Below are 25,644 nucleotides of genomic sequence, written 5' to 3'. Positions count from 1 at the left end.
CGCCAAGACTTCCAGTCAGAAGGATGGCATACAGAGACGGTCTATTGCACGAGAGGCGTTCAGTAAGGGGACAAATTTTTTTCTTGGTCAGATGTAGGACATTTTGGAATATTTCCCCTTCAGTCCCTAAAGTTTCGATGGATAACGGTGCTATACTTAGCCTTCGAAATGGCATCTGTAACAGAGGTGTGCTCCAAGCAGAGAACTGTCAATGAGTTTCTTTCGGCGGAAAATCAGAGCATCACAGACTTTCGTAGGTGCTTGCAGAATGTCTACATAGACCTGGAAGTGAACAGAAGGACGATGAATAATTGGGAGAGGCGCTTGTCAACATCGCAACGAGGTCGCGCAAATCGTTCTCCCGCGTGCCGGCAGGCCACACGCGGCTGTGACTCCTGCAGTGTTCGAACGTGATGACATTTCTTTCGAGATAGTCGACGGATCAAAGCCAAACACCTCGCTGCACAGCTCGACGTCTCAGTGGGTAGTGGTGAAAATCCAGATGGGGTGCTGAAAGGTGTGTGCCCGCCGGGTTCGTCGCCAGCTAACAGAATACTATTAGGAGCAACGAAGGACAATCTGTCCGAAATTTCTCGGTCGTAACGAAGGCGATCGTGACAATTTTGTGTTGAACATCGTCACAGGCGATGAAACATGGGTTCATAACTTCGACCCGTAAACAAAAAACAATGCTCCGAAGAAAAAGTTCAAGACCACACCCTCAGCCGGAAAAGTCATGGCGGCGGTCTTTTGGGAATCTGAAGAAGTTATTCTGTTTAATGTTAGGGCGCAACGATCAACTCTGAAGTGCACTGTGCTGTCATCGTTAAATTGAAGAAATGACTTCGGCGTGTTCGTCGCCACAAAAATGCTAACGTTCTTCTCCATGTTAACACAACGCTCACGCAAGTCAGCGAACCCGAGAGGAACTCACAAAACTTCATTGGAATGTTCTGCCCCATCCGCCCTACAAACCGGAACTCGCACCTTCCGACTTGCGTTTGCCTCACTGAAGGGTGCACTTCGTGGGAAGCAGCACGTGAGTGATGGGGCGGTTACTGATGCACCAAGACTTCGCCTCCGACGTCAACGACTGGAATGGTACCATGCGGGCGTACAGGCCCTCCCAGTGGCGTAAGGCCATGTAATTGAACGGCAGTTATGTTGAAAAATACGGTTTTGTAGCCAAAAAGTGGAGAATAGTATGGTACTGGAAACGTGGATAAAATCAACCTGCTTTCCGAAAGAAAAGTGTTGTATTACTTATTGAACGCCCGTAGTATATCGTCCTCAGCAGTCATCACCACGTCTATCACTTTAAGCAGGGCAGTCACTGTTATAGGCAGTACTACTACACTGTTATAGGCAGAGGTAAACGGAACTGCTTTTTAAAATTTTAGTCAGTGGTAATAACAGTCATCAGATTATCGATATTCAGATTATAAAATAACGAAAAGGTACTAGTTTCAGGCATACAGAGAACATCAGCTAGAAATTTCGGTGAAACATAACTGTACAAAGCAGAAGAGTTCATATGTTATATCAACGTGATTAAGCCATGCCAATCACAATATGAATCTCCCTGCACTGTGGCCAGGCACGCACTATATATATATATATTTTTTTCATTTTTCTTGCGAATATATCGATTTCGCTAAATCATAGTAGAATAATACGGAACTGATCTGTTTTATTCAGGCGCATTTTTAAGTTCGTTTTCTGCATTTCGTATATATGTAATTAATATCTTTTCATTATTTTATAATTTCTGGTTTACAGGAGGTATTCGTTTGCTAGTTTGTTTGGTTTCCCATTCCATGACAGAATCTGAAGACGGCCATTATTCACCGAAGTAAACAGCCTTACGACAGTCTTCCTGAGATCAATTAACGGAATTAAAGAAAACATTCTTTACTTCCGAGATCACTGTTTTTATTTGCGACGGGGTCGCAGCTAGCAAAAGCAGCAGTTAAATTTCGCTTGTTAGATGCTAATGCAGTCAGACGTGAGAATGATTCATGTGGAGCTCAAACCACTCTTCTTTTAAAAAATTAAAGTACTATAGAGGACAATAAAATATGTTTTACAACAAGTGATTACTGATTCTCTCCAAAGACAATTCCGCAAGCTACCCAACGGTATGTGGCGGAGGGCACTTTACGTCCCGCTGTCATTACCTCCCTTTCCTGTTGCAGTCGCGTACGGTTCGCGGGAAGAATGACTGCCGGAAAGCCTCCGTGCGCGCTCGAATCTCTCTAATTTTACATTCGTGATCTCCTCGAGAGGTATAAGTAGAGGGAAGCAATATATTCGATACCTCGTCCAGAAACGCACTCTCTCGAAACCTGGACAGCAAGCTACACCGCGATGCAGAGCGCCTCTCTTGCAGAGTCTGCCACTTTGCTAAACATCTCCGTAACGCTATCACGCTTACCAAATAGCCCTGTGACGAAACGCGCCGCTCTTCTTTGGATCTTCTCTATCTCCTCCGTCAACCCGACCTGGTATGGATCCCACACTGATGAGCAATACTCAAGTATAGGTCGAACGAGTGTTTTGTAAGCCACCTCCTTTGTCGATGGACTACATTTTCTAAGGACTCTCCCAATGAATCTCAACCTGGCACCCCCCTTACCAACAATTAATTTTATATGATCATTCCACTTCAAATCGTTCCGTACGCATACTTCCACATATTTTACAGAAGTAACTGCTACCAGTGTTTGTTCCGCTATCACATAATCATACAAAAAAGGATCCTTCTTTTTATGTATTCGCAATAAATTACATTTGTCTATGTTAAGGACAGTTGCCACCCCCTGCACCAAGTGCTTATCCGCTGCAGATATTCCTGAATTCGCTGCAGTTTTCTAATGCTGCAATTTCTCTGTATACTACAGCATCATCCGCGAAAAGCCGCATGGAACTTCCGACACTTTCAGAGACAGAAAGATGCCACAGCATTTAGCATGAACTGCCATCTAATATTTTAGCTATATAACATATCCACAGAAGTTACCTTAATGGTCCTTGCAGGAAGGTGTAGTTACCGTTGTACTGCTTAAGCTGCAAACAACTGGCACTAAGAAAGGAAGTCGACATTACAAATGCACTGTTCTTAAAAGTCCCTTTGTCCAGTTCCGTAGAAAATATGTCGTTTTTATTATTTATTTATTCATGTTGCTTACATGCATTGTAAATAATACGGGTGCATAACATTAGTATATGTCTATAACAAGAATAAGAAAGGCAAAACCACATATAAAACTAACTAAATGTCGATATTTGTCTTAGTTCCTTATCCATATAAGAGCTGTATCGTCAACTTTCATGAGGTTGCTCCGACTCCACTGATAGGAACGCGGGAGGCATTCATTTCTATTGTGCTTGATTGTCTGGTTCGGAGCCCCACAGTCACAAACACGAGACGCTACAGCACCACATTTTTCCAGTCAGTTTCATCATCAACCATTCCCAGTGCGAGCTCTGTTGAGTTCTGTGCCAGCAGTATCACAGTTATACTCACGCCCTTCAGGATTTTCAAAAGTGGTTCAAATGGCTCTGAGCACTATGGGACTTAACTTCTGAGGCCATCAGCCCCCTAGAACAGAACTACTTAAACCTAACTAACCTAAGAACATCACACACATCTATGCCCGAGGCAGGATTCAAACCTGCGACCGTAGCGGTCGCGCGGCTCCAGACGGTAGCACCTAGAACCACTCGGCCACAGCGGCCGGCTCAGGATTTTCAGTATGTTAACAATTCTAATCCTAGAGACGCCTCACCTCGATATTAATGACATCTAGCTGTTTTGCTTGCCGTAACGGTGGGTTTCTTGAACGGAGTCAATTTCGTCGTAGGCTTCGTGTGTCTTCTTGTGTGCGTAATTCCAGGTTTTCCTTACCTAAGGAAGGCTGAACTTTAATTTCTTTTCTAAATTTCTCCTTAGTTCCTCTTATTGCTCGATCAACTTACGACTATCACGGGGTATAGACTTCAAGCCTGTGTCACTCTCTTTTCAACAACTATTTCCTTTGTGTCGTTCAGTTGCTATAACTGCAGTTCAGTTGCTGTACAATTTGTAGATTATCTTTCGCTCCTTGTATTTTATACACAACTTCAGAATTTCAAAGAGTGTACCACGCGGAGTGGCCTCACGGTTTGAGGCACCATGTTACGGATAGCACAGCCCCTCCCGCCGGAGGTTCGAGTCCTCCTTGGGCATAGGCGTGTGTGTTGTTCTTAACTTAAGTTAGTTTAAGTAGTGTATAAGTCTAGGGACCGATGACTTCAGCAAGTTTGGTCCCTTAGGAATTCACACACACATTCAAAGAGTGCATTCCAGTCAACATTGTGTAAAGCAATTTCAAACCCGCGAGCGCTATTTACATAGTCCTGTCTGTCTGCACCGAAATTTCTACGGAACGCAGAATGGCCATGTCCCAGATCGACATATATAATCCTAATGTTCATTAACCCTAGGACACCCAAGCCTTTTTTTCTAACTCGAATGCCTAAGAGGGGGGGGGGGGGGGGTGTTCGGCGAGCCCACATGTATTACTGACGAAAAATTACAACTTTCAAAATGGTTTATGTATTTTAACTAAGGCATCGGTTTATAAACGTTGTTAATTGTTATAAACATTGGATTGAGTGAATAAAAAATTGACATATTACAATACAAATTACAGATGTGTTCATATACAGTAGACTACTCTGAATACTCAACTTCAAGGCAAGAGACACACTTCACAATTTTTTCTGCATGTGTGTTACACACATGTTTATGACACTGTCCATAATACTGTTTCGGTTTACTTAGCTTGTTGTACTTCTGCTTTTTTGTTTTAGCTTCTCTTACACAAATATGGCACCGACCTTACCCTGCAGGAGGCTGACGTGCTTCTGTTGTCACTTCTTTGGTTTTCTTTTGTAGAATAGTCTCCATTGATTGAACAATTTGTTTAGATAACCCTCTTGCATTGGCACTTGTTTCTTCTACCTGCAATTTCACTAGTTCCATCCCAGCTTGCAGAAGATAAAGTTTCCGTTTGTTGTGTTTCTTTTCATTCCATCTTGGATGATGCTGGACGAATATGGTGGTTGCATTGATAGCACAAATGTCGATGAGAGAGTAAAATACAGGCCATCTCTTTGTTCCCCTCTTGCAGGTGTACATACGCGCCATTTGATCAATTGCATCAATTCCACCTTTAGTGGAATTATAATATACATTTATTTCGGTTTTATTCTTCTCTCCTCCAACAGTGCCTTTGTCTTGGTGCATTGTTGACAACATCAGTAAGTTTTTACTTGGTTTCGTTTTTGCTATGTAGGACTCCAAAGTTACTGGAGGCCTACCTGTTGATGGGTCTGTGAACAAGAACATTGATGAATATAGCCCTCGATTTGATGTGTTCTTCCTTATGTCTGGAATATGTTTCCTGTTTGACTGGAGAGTTCCTGCTGTAGTAACTTTGTAGTTTTGGTATAACTCTTCCGCCAAATCCATCAATGTGTGGTATCGGTCTGTAGTAATATTTCGACCAGTATTTTTCACAGGTGCTACCAGACGTTTGCCGACAGCTGCTGAACCCCGTTCTCCTTTCGACAAATTCTGAACATTACCTGCATAGGGTTCAATATTCAAGACGTATCTGTCAACTGCATCGGACATTATGCGTATAAGGATGCCATACTTGCCCGGTTTATCTTTGATAAATACTTGAAGGGGCAGCGCCCTCTAAACAAGCTGAGCATCTGGTTTATACAGTAGTGGAAACCTATCATTCACTTTGTTGAAAACATCACGGATTGCTGTGAACTTGTCTGCTTCCCTTCTTAGTTGGCGGGTACTTTTGTCATCATACCTTATGATTGCAATAAGTTCCTTGAAATGTTCTCTTGCCATAATACCCTTGTAAACTGGCTGACCCATTAGGTCTGATCAAAGATCGCGTACACTGACAGAATTGTCCTTATTTGCCCCCATAAGTATCACGATTCCTATAAAGGCATACAATTCTTTCTCATTAGTCAAAGTAACATTTCGCCTCTTCATTTGAATGTTTTACTATAACATCCATGATGTCAGGCGTAAGAATTAACTTCAAGGCTTCTCCAGGTGAATGGTAAACACCAGCTGGAGTTACTCCTGCCAGCTCTCTTACTATACTAGCAACAGACCTCCGAGGAATTCTAGGCTGTGTGGTTACGTACCTTCTTCCAGACTTGGCCACAATAACATCCTGATGGTCACTGCCTGAAGCTGCGCTATCTTCATCTTCTCTAACATCCAAATCACTTTCCCAATCTGAATCATACTGCATAACACCATCCTCATATTCGCTTTCACTCCCCGAGTCAGAATCTTCATCTAAAATTTCATTCAGAACTCTTTCTAAAGACGAGTCACGTATTCTTTTACTCATTTCTAAATCTGGGTGTGAACAGTAGGGAACTGCACTAACTCACTGTAAGTTTACAAGATAAATAACAGCTGACTGACATCAACAATCACTTCCTCTGAAAGTAAACCGATTGTTGTGAATATCAAGAATACCAACCAACAAGAAACTAACTTGCATTGTTGTAGAGATGATAAATATGAAATCCTACTAAGGGAAATCTTCTATAGCATGGAAGCCTAACGGGGGGGTTTGTTGGACCCATATTACGTTTATTTATTTTTTCTTTCAAAGCAGGTATTTTCTATAAAATATATTGACACTAACGTTTCATAAAATAGCCAACAAACAATATCTCAAAGGGAATATGTAGTATGAAAGTTACTTGGGCAAAAGCAGGGGACATAAAACAATTGTGGGTTCAACGAACCCCCTCTTAGGCGTCCTAGGGTTAACTATGCCGATAAGGGCTTCTCGGAATTGCAACACAAGTTATACGTAAGCTTATGAAACTAATGCAACCCCGTATTTTCCAGAAAAATGTACATTTATAGTGAGAAACGCTCATCCGACGTCCACTGAACAGTGCAATAGGTATCTGTGTGGAGGAAATCGCGCATTAATCAAAACTCATTTTACGCCCTGTTTGCGTACACCTTGGCGAAAATCGATCAGCTTCATATAAGTTTTACAAATTTTATAATGTTGGTGAATTTATGTGACTTATCAGGAAGAATAAATATTTTCTCTTGATTAGTCTTGGCGGCGAGCACCCATCAGACTTAAAACTGTCTTATGTGATGAACAACATATTTTCTGCAGCCTCTCCCACGGAAAATCATTGAGAATTTGTCTGACACCCTTGTGATAACGGCACAAATCAATGACGTGTTACATAAGTTTGCACGCCCGGCTAGCCGTTCGGTCTAACTCGCTGCATCCCGAGCAGGAAGGCGTGCCGGTCCCTGGCACGAATCCGCCCAGTGGATTAGTGTCGAGGTCCGGTGTGCCGGCCAGCCTGTGGATGGTTTTTTTAGGCGGTTTTCCATGCTGGTTGGTTCCCCGTATTCCGCCGCAGTTACACTGTGTCGGCGATTGCTGTGCAAACTCTATTTCCACATACACGTACACCGTAATTATTCTACCGCGCAAATATTTGGGGGTACTCTCGGCTAGTATGAGACGTTCCCGAGGGATTTCGGAGCGGGGGGGGGGGGGGGGGGCACTAGGGGCCTAACCACACAATAATCCTGGGTTCCGTGTGGGGCGACGGTGGGGTGGGTGGACTGCTGTGGCCTGTTGTGGGGTTGTGAACCACTGAGGGCTACGGCGGGACGAAGCCTCTCCGTCGTTTCTAGGTCCCCGATTTACTACATACATACATACGTAAATTTTCCTCCCATTTCCACAACATCTTCCGTAGCTCCAACTATGTTACAATGCATATTGAGAAATAGCAGTAAATGCCTTAGGTGTTGTTTCAGTAAGCGATATCATTTACTCATGAACTGTACTTCTCTGGTTCTCTTTCAGAGAATTTTAACCTGAAATCCACGTACCTATTCCACGTTAAACGTCTCCGGATTGATACCACCGCACATTTCATTGTTCATCTGATTCCCGTGGCTGCTTAGCATCGGCATAATGGAACAATATCGGGGCTTTTTGCGTATTTGTGCTCACTGTATTTCAATTATAGATCACCAAATGAACTTTGCTTTTAGAGGACAGTTCTGTCGAAAGCAAGCAAAATGGACAAGTAACGCCATATGTACCCTTTGCAGTCCCAATTGGCTGATCACTACACCGCGTGTGCGCCTGAGAGATTGGTAACAACGAATCTGTTCCGAAACAAGCTGTGAACGTTTAAAGTTTAAAACGTATTGCCGTAAGCGACAGTAATTCCTCCCATAACTATTCAAGCTAAAACTATAATTCATTAATGTTTAATATGAGGTGTGCATATCACTTTAGGACTGGTATGGTTACCGATACTTCAGGCTCTATTTTGGCTATCGAAGTTGAAAACTTGATAGTAATACCGTGATCTGTCTATTATGGACCAATTATGCCATCTCGGACACTGAATCTTGATACTTGAACATGTGCATGCACTACGAATAGAATAAATTGTAACACGTGCAAACTGAACAAAAAAAAGAAAAAGTAGAGATTCCAGAGTATTACTTAAAATTGTAAACTAACACTCAAAGAAATTTTAATCAACAACTTTTGAAAGAACTGCTTGTTGGAAAAACTTATGCTTACTTACCACTGAACGTGAAAGCTGACACAAAACAATCGTAACTACCTATGACCATTCCTTTTTACAAAATGCGCTGAACTAACGTAACCGAAACCGTTTTAGAGCAGCCAATAAATTGCTTTCTATACGCTATCAACATCGCAATGTTGAAGTACTGCTCGCCAAACAATGCACAACGGACATAGTAGTAAAACAATACAATAAAATTTGCATGAATATATTTGTGATTCCATTTTTCGATTTTTTAACTTTACCGATTTTAAAGTGATATGCAGTCAAGTAATTCCTTACCTTGTTCCGGGATTCAAGATAAATTTTAAACAATCAAAACTGAATATAGTACTTTCCACTCATTTCTCTATTCATAATGATACTCAGACTATCAAACAGGCCAATAGAAACACGACTCTATATCAGGGAACAATGTGTAAGATAAATAATGGTTTCCCATAAACTATTGTTATACAAAACATTATTTTGAATTTAAACTTTTCTGAAACATTGTTTTGTAAATGTCAGTGGTGATAAACTACTGTGAAATTATAATAAATATTTATTATTATTCATATTTTAATATTCTGAATTATTTTTTGACCATTAGTCTTCTCACTGATTTTATGTGGCCCGGCACAAATCGTCTCTTGCGCCAACCTCTTGAACAGACTACCTCAGTTATTTGTTCGATATGTTCCAATGTCTGTCTTCCCCTACTGCTGTTACCTTTCAAATACAATGGAAGTTTTCTCTTTAGTGTCGCAACACACTTATCATCATCCTAAATAAACAGTCAAATATTGTTGAATATCGAATATGTAAAAGCATTTGTAAGTTTTGGTTTGTAAATTTTGGTGTACCAATAAATTATGTCATCGTAAGATGCGCTGTAATATTCTCAGAAAAGTGGAAAGAAATGATTGCAAAATCTTAAACCTAATTAGAAACTCTGAAAGTACTCTTTCCTAAAAATATGTTCTTACACTTTTGTATCAAACAGACTTAACCTAATCAATAAAACCGTGTAAACCATAACCCAAATGAAGGATGGGTAAAAGGATTGTTGCAGAAGAAGACTGTGAACCTGGGACGATGACATTAAGACATTAATAAGTGAAAAAAGAGAGCGTTTAATTTACCCACTTGCTAAGTGTTCATAAATAAAGAGAATGCATTTGACTTATTGATTGGTGACTCCATGGAGTGCTGTGTGCACAACGTGCATATACGTGAAATTAGAAGGAAGGTCAGCGTTGGCCGTAATATTGATGTTATATTGATAGCAAACTCGATTTTCAATCGCATAGTGATCATCTTCAGTGCTGTGGTGTACAAATTAAACTCAAAGGCACTGGTATCAAGTTGTTATCAGTAACCAAAACTAAGAAACGATCACAATAACCCAAATGAAGGATGGGTAAAAGAAATATTGCAGAAGAAGACTGTGAACCAATTATTGTGATCGTTTCTTAGCTTTGGTTACTGATAACAACTTGACACCAGTGTCTATGAGTTTAATTTGTACACCACAGCACTGAAGATGATCACTATGTGATCGAAAATCGATTTTTCTATCAATAAACCATCAATATTACGGCCAACGCTGACCTTATAATTTAATGCATTTGACAGTTGATACGAAACTTATTGGAGGAACTGCTAAATAATATAGGATTCCCAGCGCACATAACTCAGCTGTTCAATATCTGAAAATGAGTAGTAAGATATTCATCTTGTGAATGTTAATCAACCATATGAAACATTAACTAAGGAGTTAATTATACTGAAGCAGTCCTAAAATTGTCTGAAAATTGTTAGCGACATATTTATCTTTATCAACTCAACAGCTTGAGAGAAACAAAATGGCGAGTTTTTGTTCATTTCTGGAAAAAAGAAAAGGCCTTAACGAATTGCGGTGCGCGGCTAAGACGCAACCACAGAGGTGAATGGCCACGTTACGGGTTCCGCCCAGGTGACACTCCCGTGGCTTACAGCTTGTTGCCCACACGCGTGCCTACGCCACTATAATTCGACATCTGCAACGGCCACGAGCCCCGACAGAAAGGTGATTTATTACGTGTTTAGAGCACAAACCGCTAGTACCGTATCTGATACTGTAATAGTCTCCAGGCCAAAAATGCCCTGCCACGGAGAGAAAGAAGTATTACAGGAAATACTTACGGATGGACTGTCTAAAGAATCCGTTAATTTGAGTTTAATATGCAACAGTTGCCAGTTATATTAATAAAATTCCAGTTCTAATGGAGCCAGAACTTTTCTCCACTTCCAGTACAGAAAAAAAAACCAATGCAGGTCAACGTTTTGGGTTAATCTAAAATGCCACAAAGTGTTGGTGTTTGAAGAGAGAGGAAATGTGTTTATGAAAGTTTAACGCAAATTTCGACGTACATAATAAAACTGCAAACCAATCCGGGCCGAGAAGACTCCAAGACTAAGGGAGATGGCCTAGCACGCTTCTGCGTCAGCTCTGGACCGGCAGAAACCGGGCTCGCATCCTGGTGGTGAAATAAAATTACGCAGTCAGTATCTAATCAGAAAGAAACGGAGAAGTATCAGAACATGTAAACGTAGGAACCTACAATATATGTGGCCGTGCCGGTAGAGAATACGAATTGCTAAGAGAAGCTAAGAATGCTAGGCTCGACTTGATTATGTTGTCGGAGACGAAGAAGAAGCAGGAAAGAAAACATGAACTTGGAAATTATCTATTAATTTGTAGTGATGTGTCTATGGAAAACAGAGCAGCAGCAGGGACAGCCACTCCAGTACGTGACAAATGGAGAAGCAGGACGGCATCTTAAACTTGGGTAAACGACAGGAGTGTCACATGCGTGTTCAAAATAGCTCGAGGATATTCACGGCGTCCCAGGGGGAATGGTCAATATTCAGGAATGTGACATGAACGATCATTCGAAGCAAAGAAGTCTAGGAAACATGGGCGCCGAAATGCATACCTACAGGGCTATTAACATTTCTTCATCTTCGATACTGTGAAACAAGTCTCTTCCACTACATGCACTTCGTTTTCCATATTTTGGGGATATAGTATGAAACAAAAATGTTTAGTAAACGTGGGCTCTAAACTGCATGCCTTAAGAGCTATGGGCACTTGTTCAGTAGAATAAATGTGTTTCACAGCAGCGACGATAAGCATGTGATCGTTGCTCATCAGGTATGCATTTTAGAGAGCATGTTTACTAGACTTTTTGCTTGGAATAATCGTTTGTGTCATATACCTGAAAATTCACCAGTCCTCTTGGGACAGCTTGTGTGAGCATTCTGTCAGTGTATGCCCCTGAAGAAGGAAGAAAGAGTAAATCTGATGAATTTAGAAGAGCTTACAAAATATCCTTGATGCCACAAATAAGAATGACCATATTGACATACGACCATATTGACATACGAGTAGCAGGTCATATGAGTCCTAGGACAACTGTCCATTAAGTTCGTAACTGGAAAAAATGAAGAAGCAGCGATTAATCATAATGAAAAAAATTGTTACTAGACTTTAATTTATTGTCAGTGGAAAACATCTTTTGAAACAGTGATAGAGTCACAAATTTATCTCAACGTTAATAATATATCTTTTAGCAGCAAATGAAAAGACGTGAAATTATTCCAGGACATAAGAGTGATGAGAGGAACAGATGTAAGCTCTACTCATTTCTTAGTAACATGGAAAGTAGAACTTCAGCTAAATGGGCAAGAACAGCACACAAAAAGAAAACTACAGAGGAAACAGTACGGAAAACTAACTTACTAGAAAATCCTAATCTCATAAATTTATGTCAGTCACTTATGATATATGGTAAAGGAACCAACGAGTAAAAACGTCGAATTGGGGTGGCAGGAAGTAACACAGCTACTTGTCAGGGCAGCTTCCGAAACACTGGGAAAAAGAAATAAATACAAAACTAAAGAAGAATTTACCATTCGGAGCGAAGAATTAAAATATGCTCTTCAACGGAAAAATACACTACATTTACTATAGCGCATGACAGGTAGTCTTCCGACGTTGTAGGACTATAAGATACAAAGAAAAGAAGCCAAGATCTGCATATAAAGAAAGCTGCGAAACATACTGTATATCTAATAAGAAAGAGTTGTACAGGGCCGCCAGTCTACTGTATGGAAAATAATGAAACATCTTAACATCGAAGAAAGGGATGTGGCAACTTTAGATCTTCTTAACAGAGGAGAGTAAATGAATTTCTGCAAAACTCTGTGTTCAGAAAAAGAGGAAGAAGAGGAGAATGAGGAAACACATGAAATAAACATATGTCTTTCGTAAATTGATAAAACAGAATTTAAGGAATTCCAATAGGCGTCAAAAATCTAAAAACCGAAAATCTCCTGGAACAGACATCTACATGCAAAAATTTTCAAATAGCTGCCAGAGGAAACTACGTACAGGGATTTAGGTTTTTAATATCAATACTAGCAGCAAAAGAAGAAACCAATGGTAATATCTATTCTGGAAAGACTATTAAGAACGGACTGTGGAATAGGTATAAGTCTATTACACGCTGTATACAAAATACAAGCGTAGATAATAGCAAAACAGAATCAGAAAAGTCGTACAAAGTATTATACTCGAAGAACAAACATGTTTCCGGAAAGGAAGGTCTGCTCAAATAACATTTTCTCATTAAACAAATAATAGGGAAAAGAAGAAACCTACATTGTTTTCATGGACTATACTAAAGCTTTCTATGATGTTCACAGAGAAAAACTACGGAATATCATGGAAACAAGAGGAATACCACTACATGTGATCGAAGTTATCGGAAATGTATGCACTGGAGCACTGATGAATGTAAAGCAAAAATCTGGAAATAGCACCAAAGCAAATATTAATAAAGGGGCCGTACGAGGGTGTTGTATTTCATGTATACCTTTCAATTTATATGGTAAACAACGAATTATAAAATGTAATATAGGGAACAGCTTTAAAGGAAGATATTTTAACAAAGGTAACTTACATAGAGCGCTGTATGAACTATAGAAAATAGCGTCTTTAAGTTGTAATTCATATTAGAAAACAAAGTTACTGAACAAGTTAATACCTCCACATTCTCCGGCTGTGACATATAATTTCTCTGCGAAGTGGACACTAAAAAAAAAAAAAAAAAAAAGAGAGTGAGCCATTCAATACGTCTGGCACCATAAAAAGAACGCTGAGAGGAAACGTACGAACGGACACAATGCAGTTTCCTGTGGACTATGGAAGTGAAAACTGGATTACAAACTCTACAACGCATAGTAAACCCTAAGCAAACGAGATGATATTTTTGACAAAAGTCCAGTAGATAATAACAAGAGATTAAAAAATGAGACCATCTGGAAGAATGTAGGCTTATACAACTTAAATGAAAATATTAATGACAACAGGGACGAATGGAAGAGAATATGTAGAAAGAATGTACAGTGAATGTATTCCGAAACAACTTTTACAGTACATCGTTAAAGGAAGAACAAACGCCGGTAGATCAAGAGGAAGAAGGCTGGATGAAGGAGTTGCAACGGACCAACTGGTCTAATGCTTGAGGGAAAATCAAAGAGAAGTAGTGAAGGATATATTCTGACTTAAATTCCCTGTAATGCTTCGATCTCTTCTAAGAACAGAATTTCAAACCCCTTAGTAGTATCACGCATCGTCAGGGCATGTGGCTTTGTCGATGTTCATAAATTTTGTTCGATAATTTAGAAATGCGCTACTTAGGTCTCGAGGTTCTTCAATAGTTTTCTTTCTGATATATAAGGAGCCGATCAAAAAGTTTCCGTTTAGAAGACTGTACAGTCCAGAATCGGTATGCCAGTCAGACAAAATCTCTGTGAGAACTGAGGCAATCACCCAACCGATGCACCAGGTCGAAGATAGCCGTTTGGTGTAAGTGTCCTACAGCATGAACAGAGGGAAGTCCACTGGACCTGACGGGATACCAATTCGATTCTACACAGTGTACGCGAAAGAACTTGCCCCCCTTCTAACAGCCGTGTACCGCAAGTCTCTAGAGGAACGGAAGGTTCCAAATGATTGTAAAAGAGCACAGGTAGTTCCAGTTTTCAAGATGGGTTGTCGAGCAGATGCGCAAAACTATAGGCCTATATCTCTGACATCGATCTGTTGTAGAATTTTAGAACATGTTTTTTGCTTGCGTATCATGTCATTTCTGGAAACCCAGAATCTACTCTGTAGGAATCAACATGGATTCTGGAAACAGCGATCGTGTGGGATCCAACTCGCTTTATTTGTTCATGAGACCCAGAAATTATTAGATACAGGCTACCAGGTAGATGATATTTTCCTTGACTTTCAGAAGGCGTTCGATACAGATCTGCACTGTCGCCTGATAAACAAAGTAAGAGCCTACGGTATATCAGACCAGCTGTGTGGCTGGATTGAAGAGTTTTTAGCAAACAGCATGTTGTTCTCAATGAAGAGACGTCTACAGACGTGAAAGTAACCTCTGGCGTGCCACAGGGGAGTGTTATGGGACCATTGCTTTTCACTATATATATGACCTAGTATATAGTGTCGGAAGTTCCATGCGACTTTTCACGGATGATGCTGTAGTATACAGAGAAGTTGCAGCATTAGAAAACTGCAGCGAAATGCAGGAAGATCTGCAGCGGATAAGCACTTGGTGCAGGGGGTGGCAACTGACCCTTAACATAGACAAATGTAATGTATTGCGAATACATAGAAAGAAGGATCCTTTATTGTATGATTATATGATAGCGGAACAAACACTGGTAGCAGTTACTTCTGTAAAATATATGGAAGTATGCGTACGGAACGATTTGAAGTGGAATGATCATATAAAATTAATTGTTGGTAAGGCGGGTGCCAGGTTGAGATTCATTGGGAGAGTCCTTAGAAAATGTAGTCCATCAACAAAGGAGGTGGCTCACAAAACACTCGTTCGACCTATACTTGAGTATTGCTCATCAGTGTGGGATCCGTACCAGGTCGGGTTGACGGAGGAGGTAGAGAAAATCCAAAGAAGAGCGGTGCGTTTCGTCACAGGGTTATTTGGTAAGCGTGATAGCGTTACGGAGATGTTTAGCAAACTCAAGTGGCAGACTCTGCAAGAGAGGCGCTCTGCATCGCGGTGTAGCTTGCTGTCCAGGTTTCGAGAGAGTGCGTTTCTGGATGAGGTATCGAATATATTACTTCCCCGTACTTATACCTCCCGAGGAGATAACGAATGTAAAAGTAGGGAAATTCGAGCGCTCACGGAGGCTTTCCGGCAGCCGTTCTTCCCACGAACCATACGCGACTGGAACAGGAAAGGGAGGTAATGCAGTGGGACGTAAAGTGCCCTCCGCCACACACCGTTGGGTGGCTTGCGGAGTATAAATGTACATGTAGATGTAGATGAATAATTCTGTAACTGCCTGCTACACGCCTCAAGGTTTCTTTTTAAGGGACCGAAGCAGGATAATCGCGTGAGGAGAGATCCGCCACTCTTTCATTGCTGCAACGGATATGAATAATACAAAGTTGTGTAACATAATCCTTTCGCTGCAGACAAAACGCTGTTTACATCGTCCACATCAACACGTTCGAAAAGGGGTCGTCTCTAGTACATTCAGACTCCATAACTGACTGCAGTCGATGGCTAAAGTATGTCTAATGGTGTATATTGTTTCAACCTGAGGCCAATTGCTGTATGGCAGCTCCACGACACCGTGCTCGAACTGGTTGTGTAGTAAAACAGTTTTTTGTATTTGGCGAAAAATTTATCTTCTGGGACATGACCATTTTTCCAATTCACTGATTCAAACTGAGCCTTCCCTTAGTGTTCACTTCCACTTTTCAACCAGTAAAGTATAAGCCTCATTCCACTTCAGACGTTGAGTCCCTCCTCCCAGACATGCGCTTCAAAATTTATTTCACACAAAACATGGACTTAGCAACTACTACCAGCACATGAAAGGCTCGCGCTCTTTCTGCAGTATTACGTTAAACCTGTAAATGAATGTCCGAATTACATCAGACCACTCGATATAAAGACCAAGATCGCAGTAATTAGAGAGGACGCAATGAATGACGACTCACTCCTTTACATCTTACTTTAGGTTATAACATAATGGCGTACTTTCATAGCAGCCAGTAATACAATTCTTTCTTCCTTGGCACCGTGTAAGTTCTACGGAATGAAGTGCATTGCTCGTCAGTTTGCTTAGTACGCACCAGCTCGCAGGGCGTCTGTGTTGCTACCGCAGAGTCCTCTTTTCACTGCTAGGACCTGGTTGTTGTAAGAAGAAGAACGCTCGTTTCGCGAACCAAAGTGACATTATACCACATCACTTAGTACATACTTTGACAGCTACTTAGAATATCAGATCCAACGATTGCTGTTACCGATATGACGACAATGGTAGCCACCGTCAGGGCAAATGTCACTTCCTATCCATTCGAACTGCGATTACTAAGAATTTGGGAAGCTGCACCCGAGTTTCACTCACTGTCTTCTTCTCATCCATAATAATGCTACACTAACCAAATAATCGTCACACTATTACGACTTTACAGCTACACGCTTGCCATTTCGTGACAGCAACATGTCAACCCACCTTCACTAGGACCACACCAAGGTCCCACATCTGCACCCAATGCCAAGTTCCCGAACCACGGTACGATTTTGAAACTGATCGGAATTGATACGAGCATTCTATTCTTACCGACGACATTTTCTTCACAACACTTGGGTTTATCCTTCATTACAAATCTCAGTAATAAGTTCCTCTTGTTAGACTAAAAATGTTATTCACATTCGTAAGAGATGATCAACAGCTGCAGATTTTCTGCAGTTCACAATCGACACTCGTTTAGCTGTGTAGCAAATATTTGTTTTGTGAAATAAGGGCGGAATGATTATGGATCCTGAAATTCACAAAAATTTTAATATTAGAGATTTATTTAAAAAATGTGGAAGTCCCATCACTTTCGCGCTCTGTGCACTGATGAGACAAAGCACTGTTTGAGTCTGGATTAAATGCCGCCTAGTTGTGTTGCGGGCCTGCGACGCGATAGGTTCGAGCAACGAAACGGCTCGGAAATTGGAAATCGACTGACATGAGCGACTTTGACAGATGGCAGGTTGTCGTGGCCGGGTGCCTGGGGAGCAGCATCTAGGAACGGCGAAGCTAGACGACTTCGCGTGCTACTCTCGTGAGCGTCAATGGAAAGTGACCGTCAAAACATAAGCAGACGCCTCTTCACACGATGTGGAAGGCTTGATCGCTCTATAAGGCAGCACAGGCGGCCATCTGTCGGAGAATGACAACGGGATACAATTCTAATGCAGGCACAGATGTATCGGACCACGTCGTTCGGCGAACGTTGCTGAACATGCGAAGATAGTTGTAATCCATGACCAAACGACATCGCCAATTACGACTGCAATGGGAACTGGATCATCGAGATTGGACCATTCATCAACGGAAATTCGTTAACTGGTTGCATGAATCAGTGTGTTGTTACACCAACAGCCGAGCGGTCTAAGGCGCTGCATTCATGGACTGTGCGGCTGGTCCCGGCGGAGATTCGAGTCCTCCCTTGGGCATGGGTGTGTGTGTTTGTCCTTAGGATAGTTAGGTTAAGTAGTGTGTAAGCTTACGGACTGATGACCTTAGCAGTTAAGTCCCATAAGATTTCACACACATTTGAACATTTTTTTGTTACACCAAGTCGATGGTCGTGTCCGGAAATGAAATGATGATCGTATGGCACAGTTGGCCGGGAGGCCCCATTTGGGGAAGTTTGATCGCCGAGTGCAAGTCTTATTTCAGTCGACGCCACATTGGGCGACTTCCGTGCCGGTGATGGGGATGAAACGATAATGAGGACAACACAACACCCAGTCCACGTGGGGAGAAAAATCTCCAACCTGGCCGGGAATCGAACCCGGATCCCCTGTATAGGAGGCAAACACGTTACCACTCAGCTAAGCAGGCGTCCACATACAACATAAATCACTGTTTATGACTAAAAAGAGATAAATCACAACATAAAATTACATAATAAAAATGTGGTGCTGTTATACATATAAAACCAAATTAGCTTCTTACTTACATTGCATTCTTTTTATTTTTTCTTTATTTTTTTAATTTAATGACGTAATGGACTTGAGGGGAAGCAACACGTACACAAGCAAAGCGGTCGCAGCCACATATATGCTTAACGGCTGCCGTCAGTATGTACACACAGGGTTAAAAGTGGCATACGTGATACCTGTCTACAAACTATTGCCGTGGAACATCTCACGGGGAAAATCCGCTATTTAAATGTAACAATAGACTATAAAGAGAAACCTAGTAAAAGTCAATCAGTATAACCAGTAGCCACATATATGCAATTACACATTCCAGACCATGAATTTATGATACTCATATGGAAACCAAGCAAAATAAAACCAATAACATGAACGTATTAAAACACAAAAATGAGACCAAAAAAACCGAAAGTTTCATAATAATGGGAAACCATGTAGTAGCAAACGTGCTCAACATCGAGCGCTTCCGTATATATCCCATACAAAACGCATAGTTCATTTCCTATACCTCTGCCCACCTAAACTGCACTGTAGTAGTTCTTTGACGCGATCCGCCACGAATTATTTTTCTGGGCCAACCTCTTCATCTCAGAGTAGACTTGCAACCTACGTCCTCAATTGTTTGCTGAATGTATTCCAATCTCTGTCTTCCTCTGCAGTTTTTGCCCTCTATAGCTCCCTCTTGTACCATGGAAGTCATTCCCTGATGTCTTAAAACATGTCCTATCATTCTGTCTCTTCTCCTTGTCAGTGTTTTCCCCACATCCGTTTGCTCTTCGATTCTGGGCAGCACATCTTCATTCCTTGTCTTATCCAGTTCGTTTCCCTGCCGGGTTGGAGACTTTTCTCCTCTCGTGGACTGGGTGTTGTGTTGTCCTCATCATCATTTCATCCTCATCACCGGCACGGAAGTCGCCCAATGTGGCGTCGACTGAAATAAGACGCGCTCGGCGACCGAACTTTCCCGAATGGGGCCTCCCGGCCAGCTATGCCATACGATCATAATTTCATTTCATTTTTATGTTGTATGTGATCTCACACTCTTCTGTCATGTTGTGCATGTTTCCATATGCAGGGGTCTGAAGATGACACCATGTGATGTCGAAACTGGTAGCATGTATTAAAAAGAATAAACCACGTTTGGTTCAAATACAGCCTCTGGTGTTGATATCGTTGTTCAAGTACTGTGTGTCCGGCTGAGGTTCCACTTTCGTTCATAGATTACCAGAGACGCAATTAAGCAGGTGATCATAATGTTTTAGCTTAACAGAGTACAGGGTGATCCAAGAAGAAGAACAAATTTCAGTTGTTTATTGCAGACAAGCTATGAAAGGTAGAAACACATTGGTCTTGTCACTGGGCAGAAGGAGGTTCAGAGTTGTGTTCACACAGACGCTATGCTGTAAACTCAACATGAGCACCACGTGTTTCTCAAGAAATATCGAAACCATATTTTATTGCACACACGAATCAATAAGTCCCTGTTTATTGAATCGACAGTTTCAATAATTGCATTTCTCAGCTCCTGGAGAGTATCTGTCTATTTTGTTCCACACACGAATCAGTAAGTCCCTGTTTATTGAATCGACAGCTTCAATAATTCCATTTCTCAGCTCCTGGAGAATATCTGCCGTAGGTGGGACAAAGGCTCGGTCTTTTATGCATCCTCGTAGAAAAAGTCGCTATGTGTGAGGTCTGGTGAGTTGGGAGGCCAAACCAATGAACAAGATCTTCTTGTGCACCACTTTTACTCTAACGTTGTGGGATGGTCATAGGATGAAGGCTTTCACGGCAGGCGTTGTCATCACTTAACACTTCCGGGCTGAGATGCTGTGGTCCATACATAAGATTCTCCCCTGACGTTTCGCCTTCGACTGCGGAAGGCATCCGCCGAGGACAGTTGGCGAACTGGCTGTGGGGCGGTGTTGTTAAGATAAAGCCGCAGATCAAGGTGTAGGGAGCCGTAATTCATAAAAATGAAATCACTAGAATCTTCGTGAGGTTGAGGAAACAATTAGTTTTGCAGCATACACAGGCATGACATTCCCGTCACATTTTCCTCCGCAAAAAAAGGAGGTACATAAACTTTGTGAACAGAAACAGCACAAAATACATTCAGTTTCTGTGAGTTTCTTTTATGTTCGACAATGACGCCAGCATTTCAGACCCCAAATTTCTTGCATTATGGCTGCTTACTAGATGAACTGTTGATCCGTCCGAAAAGATGAGTCGTTAGGAAAAAATGTACTCTGCCAAATTCTGGAGAACTGAAATGCAAAATTCGTAGCTTCTATTATGTTAACCGGAACGTAGTTGCTGCAGTAACAGCAACTTAAAATGTTCCGTACGCAGGCTTCGTTTCAGAACACGCCATATCATTGTTTGAGAAATTTAAAGTTCCTAGCCTCCCTTTCTCGTAGACTTCGACGGCTCCGTGCGAACACATCTCGGGTACGCTCGACATTTTCATCAGACGCGCGTGGCCGACCAGTACCCTTTCCTTTACACATGCATCGAATTTCAAAGATTTTTTTGTGCCAGAGGCGGCGTCTTACTGAATCGGGGACAGAAGGGAGCACTTGAATAGTGGATTGACTTCAGCAAATTCCAACACACTGAATGATTTCCGTTGTGGTGCAGTCGCAATGTTGCTACAAACAAGCGACAGAGCTGCTGTGCCAAAACTGAACTGTCCTCTATCTAGTGGCATGTACATTGTCTTTCTATCTTTTATAGTTTGTCTGTAATAAACAAATGAAATCTGTCCTTTCTTTTCGAATCACTCGGTATGTTGCGGCACTAATTTTGGGATTGAAAGTCTCTGCGTAGCAGAAACACATTGAATATGACTAGTTATTTTTTTAAAAATGTTTTTGACACTTACGGTGGTGTTGCTGTTGACGTAAGCAAGCTGACAGCTGGATGCGACTCACGCATTCGCCATTGCTGGCGGTGGGTGCGGCGCGCAGCGTTGAGTGCAATGGGCGTGGCTGTGTGTGTGCGTGTGTGTGTGTGTGTGTGTGTGTGTGTGTGTGTGTGTGTGCGAGCTCGGTGTGGCATTCGAATCGCAAGCGGGCGCGGAGCAACGTCCGCCCTGCCATCCGTCAATGCCCAACGCTGCAGAGATTCTGCCAGCATTCGCTGTTGCGGCGGACAGCAGATCACGTCTGGCGCCTGCGGAACGTCATATCACACAACGGCAACACCCATCAAATTAATATATTGGTTCATACTGGGCGGAATGTCGACACAATCCCGAGCTGTGGTGTAGTATGCAAAATCCGTGCATACAGGGTATCAGAACTAATGTGTGATCAGATTGCACGTCCCACAGCAAACAGAGCTTCTTAAGCAGAAGCGCAGGTACCGGATGTCGTGGGTCAAAGTACAGGATATTTAGAAATTACTTTTACAAAAGTAATCTTTAATGGTGCAAAGGGTAAATAACTTACAGAAATGTTTTGTACATCACTGAACGCAGTATATTTTCATGTTTTATTCACGCCTAACACTGTCAGTTACCGAGCACCCCGCTAGGTAGCGTGCGTGAATGAGTTATTCCAACAATCATCATGGATTGGACGAAGTGGAACAATTTGTGGCCACCACGGGCACCTGATTTAACTCCAATGGATATCCGTGTACGGGGTTGCATTACAGACAGAGTGTTTGTTGCTCCGCTTCCGGGAAACATCGACGAGCTGCGACAACGAATAAAACTAGTAGTTACCACTAGCAATCAAAACTCGCTTCACAACATTTGTCAGGAAACAGATTACAGAAGGGACATTTGTAATGTCACAAATGGTAGCCACAATGAACATTTGTAAATAAAACTTGGAGATAAACTGTACTCATTGTAGTTCAAATAATTTACGGGTTTGCTGCCGGGTGACGTCGTCGACTACAGCCGATATTTCGGCAGGAGCACACCCTGCCATTCTCAAGGCACAACTGCAAGGAGGAAGCAATGTGCAAGGGAATTTAATACCTCGGTTCACAGAGGAGAGACAAGGAAGATACCACACACAGAACTAGTAACTCCAAAGTCAACACACAACCAAAAATAACCAACGTCATAAATATCGATAGTGACTATTGATCAACAGGTGAGGTCGCCCTAATTCTGTTCAAATGGCTCTGAGCACTATGCGACTTAACTTCTGAGGTCATCAGTCGACTAGAACTTAGAACTAATTAAACCTAACTAAGGACATTACACACATCCACGAAGTGGCACCTAGGTCTACGGCCTGTCTGCCTTACGCAGGAAGCATTTCTAACAGGATTGGCCGTATTTTGCGGGAATATGATGTGAACTGTGTTTTTCGACCACCTTCTAAGATTACGGCCCTGATGGCTTCCGTAAAAGATGATCTTGGTTTGCGTAAGGCTGGTGTCTATCGTATTCCTCGCAGTTGTGGCAGGTCATATATCGGGCAGACAATCCGGACTGTGGAAGACCGGTGTATTGAACATAAGCGGCACACACGCTTACAACAGCCAAGCAAATCCGCTATTGCAGAACATTGCCTTGACATCCTATGGAACACAACAACACGGAGATTCTGGCTTGTACGTCCAGCTATTGGGATAGTGTCATTAAGGAAGCTGTTGAAATCAAATTATCAAGCAACCTTCTAAACAGAAATGGTGGATTTTGTCTAAATGCTGCTTGGAATCCGACTCCTGTCTCTCATCCAAAAACAGAGGGACAGAATTAGGGCGCCGGCCGGAGTGGTCGTGCGGTTCTAGGCGCTACAGTCTGGAGCCGAGCGACCGCTACGGTCGCAGGTTCGAATCCTGCCTCGGGCATGGATGTGTGTGATGTCCTTAGGTTAGTTAGGTTTAAGTAGTTCTAAGTTCTAGGGGACTGATGACCACAGCAGTTAAGTCCCATAGTGCTCAAAGCCATTTGAACCATTTTTTTTGAACTAAAATCCTGGAAACAGTAGCGGAAGACCTGAGTCATCTTCTGCTCTGAGCAATAATTCATGAATAGTTGATGTATCCATACCATCTTCATGGAGACTGAACCATGGTATTGACTGTCTAGGCATGGATGAACTACAGATAACATGAGCCATGTACCTCCTTCCTGCCACCATGGAAGACTGCATTTCTGTCGATGGCTCTTGCAAAAGTGTGGTACAGCTCCACCGTTCACAGCATTATCTCCCGTGAAATAAAATCTTAGATTCATTTACGAATGGGGCGGACTTTGAACTTGAATAAACAGCTTTGAACTTGAATAAACAGTATGTGAGAGTAGATAAAAATGCCTATGCAACTGCAGGAAGAGGATGATCAACCGATATATGCGCAGGAACTCTGGGTGATAGATTAATGGGCCACATGCACATATGGCCCTGCCAGAGAGATAAAAGGGGATCAATATCGGGTTTTTCAAAGAGGCGTACTGCCTAGCTTGCTGGATTGTGTTCTATGTCAGCATAGGTTACAGATGATGTTCATGCATAACTGAGCATCCACATTTTCGCAGAAAAGCGCGTGCTGACATTTCATGGCCTTGTATCGGTCAGGCTAAGCCCAATACCTCATTCCCCAGACCTCAATGCCGATATTACATCCGAGTTCTTCGTACTCACTGACCCTCATAACCTCTTATTTACTAATCCGTACGCATTATAAAAAGGAGTGTACGTTTGACGTTTGTGTGTGTGTGTGTGTGTGTGTGTGTGTGTGTGTGTGTGTGTGTGTATGTATGTTTTCAGCTCCTCCTAAGCCAATGGACCTATGTCAATCAGACTTGGTACACATATCCCTTATTGTCTGGCAACAATCGCTGGCGGGGTAACAACTACTTGCCTACCGTAGTTCGAGAGATAATGCAATGCATGAAAAAATGCCACATCATGCGTGAAGCTTTAATACATTTATTCTTTACTTCTAAGACACTCACACAGTCTAATTAAGGAAATACCTGACACTTGGCAACGCTTTTGCCAGCAGTTAACTGAGTGCCGGCCGGGATGGCCGAGCGGTTCTAGGCGCTACAGTCTGGAACCGCGCGACCGCTACGGTCGCAGGTTCGAATCCTGCCTCGGGCATGGATGTGTGTGATGTCCTTAGGTTAGTTAGGTTTAATTAGTTCTAAGTTCTAGGGGACTGATGACCGCAGAAGTTAAGTCCCATACTGCTCAGAGCCATTTGAACCATTTTTTGTTAACTGAGAATCGCAAACAGCTCTAGGCGAAAACAATTGAGATGTATAGAGCTATGGACAGACGTTGTCATGGAGACGTTTACATCATCACGTTGTAGACACACGAAGCGCCGGCCGGAGTGTCCGAGCGGTTCTAGGCGTTACAGTTTGGAACCGCGTGACCGTTACGGTCGCAGGTTCGAATCCTGCCTCGGGTATGGATGTGTGTGATGTCCTTAGGTTAGTTAGGTTTAAGCAGTTCTAAGTTCTAGGGGACTGATGACCTCAGAAGTTAAGTCCCGTAGAGCTCAGAGCCATTTGAACCATTTGAACACGCGAAGCAGCTGCGCTCAGCGACGGAAACCGTCCAGGATATTACACTACAAAAAGTTCTTTTTTTTTGTTTCCGTTTCTAATTAGAAAATGTCAAAATGAACACCCAAGCAATGCCGAGTTTGTCAGCTAGTTTAGGAATAAGCAGTGGGATGTGCTGTGATTTATATCTGCACCCAGCACGCCAGTGTGTGAGGTGTGGTGTATCGTGTATGGCAAAGGGTGCGTGCGGTGAGTCAGTCTCATCAGCCTCCCCCCCACCCGTCCGCTCCCCCTCCTCCCCTTCCCACACTCTCTAACGTTAACTTCGTTGTTATTACGTGATATTAATGTTTCCTCGTTTTGAATTGTATGCTCTCGGAATTAAGTTATGGAGGTTCACGACTGCAT

The sequence above is a fragment of the Schistocerca piceifrons genome, chromosome 8 (assembly GCF_021461385.2).
Source record: "Schistocerca piceifrons isolate TAMUIC-IGC-003096 chromosome 8, iqSchPice1.1, whole genome shotgun sequence".
NCBI classification, from domain to species: Eukaryota; Metazoa; Arthropoda; class Insecta; order Orthoptera; family Acrididae; genus Schistocerca; species Schistocerca piceifrons.
The sequence above is the reverse complement of the archived record's forward strand: the minus strand, read 5'-3'. Positions refer to the sequence as shown.